Source organism: Silene latifolia, chromosome 7 (assembly GCF_048544455.1).
Source record: "Silene latifolia isolate original U9 population chromosome 7, ASM4854445v1, whole genome shotgun sequence".
Lineage (NCBI taxonomy): Eukaryota > Viridiplantae > Streptophyta > Magnoliopsida > Caryophyllales > Caryophyllaceae > Silene > Silene latifolia.
The window spans coordinates 94304420-94311768 of record NC_133532.1 but is presented as its reverse complement, the minus strand read 5'-3'; positions in this window follow the sequence as shown (position 1 = coordinate 94311768).

Sequence of the window (7349 nt, the reverse complement as noted above, 5' to 3'; positions counted from 1 at the left end):
CATTATTTAACATATTCATATATGTTACAAATTAATTTAGTCATAAAATTAATTACAAATCTTATGCATGCAAACTAAAATAAATAAGTGAAGAAATCATTTTCTCACCATATGAATTTCGGTCAAATGGGCACCAACAAGATCTCCTTCTTGTTAGTTCTTGAGCTTTCCAATATTGGATGAACATACTTGACCTCAAAATAGAAGCCCTCCAATTAGTTGCACCCAAAACTATCCCTTAATTCCACAAACTAATATGTACTAGATATTTGTAATGTGGTTTACCTTAAAATCTATTACTAATACTCATATACTACTTCTAATATTATTAGTGTTTGATTTAAACAAATTTGATTCACAAAATGAATTTTATGAAGAACAAGAGAGAGAAGTTTTATGTTTTCTTAGAACATGAGAGAATGATAAAAATGAGGAAAAATCCTCTTACATCCTTCATCAAAACCGGTTGGACTATTGTATATGGTCCAATTTTTTTTCTTTTTCTTTTTGTCTTCACAAGACAATATGGTGTAAGGCTTTTGCATGGTCAAGTCACTATCAAGTGTCATAGACAAATGAATAAGACAAATGAACAAGACAAAATTTTTAACAAGCTAACCAATATTTCGGTTTACATGTTGTAATATGGAGTCCGTTTTATTTTTGTAAATTGTACAATTGTATGTCATGTGACATGTGACATGTCTTATGTCATGTTTTAATTTAAAATGCATATTTAACAAATTAAATATCATTTACAAATTAAATAAATCATATTTAACAAATTGACTAGTAATTTAAAATTACTTTCTCATAAAATGGTCATTTAATTACTAGTTAGTATAATTCACAATATCTTGTAATTATAACTAACTTATCATCCTCATCTCGCGTGTTTCGCAAACACCGATTAATTTTAGTAATATAACTTCTTAAATTACTAAATAAAATCTCATTTAATCACATTATAATAAGATGTCATTTTTCTCTCTTATAATAATTTGTTCAATTTTAAGGAATCAATTAATCCGTATCGGCATACAATTAATTAACCTTTTCAATTAAGGAAATCGTCCTTTAGGTGTGACCTCAAGGGATCAACTGGTCACCACCGTCGCACGACAGTAATGTCAAACTCTAGCCAGCCAATCATTGCTGATATGTGTAGACCAGTTGACTATATATGTAATGTATCATCCCTTTCGTATTCTTGGTATGAGATTTAATAATGATATTTAAATCATGTGATCGCACTATTATTGAGAACACATTTCTTAACAGTTGCATGACCGACCAATTTGACCACTACACATCAATCAATTTAATCTAAATCCTCTTACGAGGGCACTTTCATCATACATTCGAGTCGAGCAATCACTAAAACGAGAACTTAGTTAATCTCGTTTCGTCAAACATGTAAGTCTGAGGGTGTAAATCCCATCTTTTTACTGTATTTTATTTTTGTACTCAATTAATGTAAGATTTACGTCAAAAACATATTTAAAGCCGACTTCTAAAAACCCTTTCATTAAACTGTTTTTACGGATTAATAGTGGGCAGGTGTCGAGAAGAAACGCAGCAGCTGTTGCGCCTCTTCGAAGAGTTGCAGCATCTGCTGCGCCTCTTCCGGAGGCTGCCGCAGTTCCTGCTTTTCTTCTTCTTCCTCGGTTCTCTGTTAGTTCGTCCCTTTTGTTTCCTTTTCGTATTTTCTTCCTTTTTCCCATACATAATATAAATTTTAATATATTCTTAATAAATATCGTATTTTATTTACGGTTTAAATCCCTTATAATCAATATTTGCGGGTTTTCGCCATTAAATCAAACCCGGATCTTTAGAGACTCGATTCGTTCATATCAAGTTTCTGAGGTTCGCCTTTGTACATGTTTTTACCGTTTATTTCCAGTTTTTACCGTTTATTTCCAGTTTGTCTAGTTCTTTCAACTCGTTTCCGTCTTCATAAATTTAACCTAGTTTAACATAATTCGCCTTTATTTCGTTTTAATTTGTGTTTATCGCTTTTATGACGATTCATATGTAAATTAATATGCTAAATCACTTTCATCCGAGTCAAATATCAATAATCAACCGTTAAACATACGAACGAATGTAACAACACGCATTTCTGACTTCACAGCCAAAACTCGCCTCAGGAACAGACGCAATGACCACTGCGTCTCTTCCAAGGGACGCAGCAATGCTGCGCCTGTTCCGAGGTGATTTCTGTCTCTGAACTTCCGTTCTTGTATTGACCTAATTCTTTAATTACGCAATTAATTGACTATTAATCGTAATATCACCCTTAATCTGTCCATATTTTCTAACCCTTTTTTTTCTTCCTTTTCTCAAATTGTCCATCTTAAGTATACTTTTGACGTAAATCAATTATTCATTGTAATTTATTTTAATTTTAATTATTGTTATTTATTTATTGTATTTTATCATGGATGATTTATTTACTTGTTTTTCACATGTAATTAATTCTAAACCCTAATTCGAAATTAATAAGTGCTAAATTACATGTTCACCGACATAGTTTAATTCTCACATGCTAGGATCAAAACGTTGGATGTTGCATTGCATACATATAATTGACAACATATCAAATACGAACAATTTCCCTAATTATTAGTAGAGGCCGCTATCGAGGCGGGCGGGATTAGATGTTCAGTAAAAGGACTTCCTAATACGTACCCTCACCCCTTACTCCAGATCTCTGTGAACATCCGTGTTCATTGGCATCCACGAGAGTCATTCTAGACATAGAAGGCTAAGGGTAACGAGTTCTTAGTGTTCATGTCACTACTTTGTGTCTTGACATGATGTTTGGGCTAAAAATAGCATATTAAGGAAGGTCCATTTAATAAAATAAAGTGCTAAGGGAGGAGTAATACGGAGGAAGGAAGCCCGAAATTGGGAGAAAAGGGAAACGGGCTAAAGGAAGATCAGGCGCCCATCATAGAAGGCGTCCGAATTAAGGAAAGAGAAGTTAGGGAGAAGTTAGGGAGAAGTTAGGGAGATCAGGGAGAATTGGGGAAGGCGGCCGAATATGGAAAGAGTTCTTATGGAAATTATATTCCCTTTCCATAATCAAAGTAGGACATATCTAGGGTTCTCACCCTATAAATAGCCAAGGAAGCAAATCAAGAAGAACATTCAGACATTCACATTCAAGAACACATCAACACCACGACATTAGCATATTATTATACATCCGTCTAAGATCTTGCAGGCCAGACGCCTAGTGCCAGCAGGATTAGCCTTGCACCTCAATTGTAATCGTCCTCCTATTCAAGTATAGTGCAATATTTGGCAGGGTACCGTCCCTCCCGCGGTTGTTCCCACATTGAGTTTTCCGCGTCACCAAATCTCACGTGTCAATTTACTTTACGCGCTCTATTTACTTACTAACATACGAACGATCATACAATCAACCAACGAGTAAGACTGCATTGACCCTAATCAATCAACTTGGTGAAAAATACCTAAACAGTTTGGCGCCCACCGTGGGGCATTGTGGTCGTCAATCGTTGATACTCTACATACACAATGGATAAGCAAGCATCGGAAACCGTGTCAGGGAGCAGACAACCATCACCACCACCGCCCTCTAATCAAAACCCAACATCAACGGTGGCTACACAGGCTCCCGAACACACCTCAAGAATCATACCGACAACAAAAACCTCTTTACCTCCTAGGACTCCTGCTGTCGTGGCCCAAGCCATATCAGATAAGGTAGCAGCAAGTTTAGGCCTCACCCCGCCACCTAGTCCCACACAAATCTTACTCACTGGCGTAGAAAATCTTCAGAAAGCTATGAAAAACATGAGAGAAGACCAGAGGAAAGCTGAAGCTGAAGCAAGAAAAAGGGACAGAGAGCTCTGGGCACAGATAGACATCCTGAAACAGCAATCTGCCACCCCAGCAAACAGGGCAGACGTGGGAAGGTCTCCACTAGTAGATCTGACACAGGGGGCATCAGGCAGAATCCACCGACGAGATACCGATCGGAACGGGTAACCAGGTTGGATCTGTCCACAATACCATCAGATGGAAGAATAACCCCACAAGGGCTGGGATACCTCACACTGGATAACTGGCCCGCGACTAGCTGTATAGAAGCACGAGCAGGTGGCATCCCCGTCAGTAGCCCCGCCACAATCGATCAGACACCTGGAGTAGGATCCGAGTCAAACCAACAAATGGACTGGCAACAGGGGACGGTCGTTACAACAACTCCTCTAGCAGCTGGAACACATCAGAATCTTCAAGAGCTCGGATCAAGAGGCAATATATTGAACCAGCAGGCAGCCGACAGGCGGACCATAGATTCAGGCAGCATAACAAATCAGCAGTATTGGAGTTAAAAGAAATACTGAGCAGAGTCCCAGGATTGCCACCCCCACTCGAGAAAGCAGCATTAGACAGCTATGCCGACTCACCATTCGTGGACACCATATCCATCACAGCTATGCCAAAGGGATTCACGAATCCAAATATGCCTCTCTTCGACGGCACAACAGATCCCTTCGATCATATAAGCCAGTACAAGCAGAAAATGATGACAGTAACAGCTGTAGGACAAGTCAAGGAGGCTTGCATGTGCAAAGGGTTTGGGTCCACCTTAACAGGACCGGCACTTCAATGGTTTGTGAGCCTGCCCAACAGGTCGATATCTACATTTGCTGAATTGGTGAACGCATTTACTCAGCAGTTCGCAAGCAGCAGAAAACCACAGAAGCACGCAGGAGATGCGTACGAGAATCGTCCGGGGCGGGAGAGAGCATTGGAGAATACAATACTAGGTTCAACAATGAGAAGGTAGCAGTACGAGAGTGCGATGTCTCGACGGCAGTAGAAGCCTTCAGAAGAGGCCTCCACCACGACTCCGACCTATACAAGCAGCTAACTATGCATCTACCTTACGTTTCGAGGCGGTGCGGAGAAGGCAATCGCCGCAATCAGTTGGAGGAAGATATTCTAGCCAGAGTCAGCTTACTAAGCACGCCAAGTATTTCTAGTACCTCAGCCGTGGAGAAATCGGGAAGAAAGCAAACCACCAGCAAGAAGGATGAGAGGTACAGACCATATGGAAGGGGAGTTAACAGAATCGAGGAAAATCAACAACTCTCCACTCTGGCAGAGTATGGATTCACTACAGGTATCGGGGAAATATTGAAGGGACTCAGGGAGATGGGAGATGGAGTCAGGTGGCCCAACCCACCAGTAGGAGAGCAAGCATGGAGAAAGGATAGCAAGAAGAAGTGTGAGTTCCACCGTGATATCGGGCACAACACTGAGGATTGCTACACATTACAAAGAGAGATCAAGCGCCTGTACGAACAAGGAAAGCTGAGCCACCTATTACCACGTGGAGGCAAGCAGCAAGATAAGGTAGGCTCCGTCAAGCCTGCAGATCCACCCACATGCACCAAAATCATAAACGTGATAACAGGCGGCTCAGACTTAAGCGGACTGACATACTCAGCAGCTAAAAGACGTGCCACCAAGACCAAGGGAGACAGGCAAGCCAATTCTTGCAGGATTTTTCATAGTGACCTACCAGCGGTCAGCTTTGATGAGGGAGATACATACGACGAGCGAGAACATCACGACGCACTTATTATCACCTTGTCAATGGCCAATTGCACAGTCAGGAAGGTCTTGGTAGATACAGGAAGCTCGGTCAATCTAATCATTCTGAAAACTATAAAAAACATGGGATTCAGCGAGAAGGATTTGCAAAAGAAGACTATTCCGCTAGTAGGCTTCAGTGGAGAAACAGCCAGCTCGTTAGGCGAGATAGTCATCCCATCCTATGTGGGAGGAGTCAACAAGCAAGTCAGGTACCTGGTTATAGACGGCCCCTCGACCTACAACGTCATCTTGGGAAGACCACGGTTGCACCAGATGAAAGCAGTCCCCTCAACATATCACCAGTGCATAAAGTTCCCCACGCTATGGGGAGTAGAAACAATAAGAGTAGATCAGGAGGAAGCTAGAGGCTGCTATAAGAAGGCACTTAAGTGCACTGCCAGCCCTCCCGCATAGCAATTACAGAAGCAGCCTATCCAGGACGAATACATCGAACCCCCAACAGAGGAGCTGGATCAAATCAACCTGGACAAGCTGCACCCAGAAAGAACCGTGCTCATTGGAGCAGGATGCACAGGAAGCTTAAGACAGCAACTAGTCAAGTTCTTACAGGACAACATGGATTGTTTTGCGTGGTCATATGATGACATGATAGGAATAGATCCGTCCATCATAACGCATAAGCTTAGTGTGGACCCAAAGTGTAAACCCATCCAGCAGAGAAGAAGAAAGTTTGCAGCGGAAAGAAACAAAGTGATCAACCAAGAGGTAGATAGCCTGCTAGCAGCGAAGAAAATAAGAGAAGTAAAATATCCAGAATGGCTGTCTAACGTAGTGGTGGTGCCAAAGAAGAATGGAAAGTGGAGAGTATGTGTGGACTTCACCGACCTCAACAAAGCATGCCCTAAAGATCCATTCCCGCTGCCTCATATTGATGTAATGGTGGACGCAACAGCCGGACATGAGATGCTGACATTCCTAAACGCATGGAGTGGGTACAATCAGATTAAAATGGATCCTGCAGATCAAAAGAAGACGGCATTCATGTCCGAAAGAGGAATATATTGCTACAACGTCATGCCATTCGGCCTAAAAAACGCAGGCTCCACATATCAAAGGTTGGTTAACCGAATGTTCAAAGAACAGATAGGAAGAACAATGGAGGTGTATATTGATGACATGGTGGTGAAATCAAAGAAGGTCAAAGATCACATGCGGCATCTGGCAGAAACATTCAGCACCCTCAGGGAATACAAAATGAAGCTAAACCCATCTAAATGCACCTTCGGAGTATCTTCTGGAAATTCTTAGGCTATATTGTAACTCAAAGAGGGATAGAAGCCAAAGATCGAGCGGATCAAAGTTTGTCTTACAACTAGAATCACCGAAAAGCCTAAGGATGTTCAAAGACTAGCTGGAAAGGTAGCAGCCCAGAACAGGTTCATTTCAAGATCTTGAGATAAATGCAGTCATTTTTACGACATACTAAGGAAAAGCCGAAGTTTGAATGGACCTCGGAGCACGAGCAAGCCTTCAGAGAGATGAAACACTACCTCGCTGACCCGCCGCCTTTGTCGGCCGGCCAGGGGAACCGCTATTCCTATACCGGCCGTCACGGAGGTGACAGTGAGTCTTTGTCCCGGTCGAGAGAGCGGGAAAGAGCGAGAAGCTAGTATATTACGTGAGCAAGTCTTTCTTTGGCAGAGAGACCCAGACACATCCCTTGAAAAATTAGTGCTAGCATTGGTAGT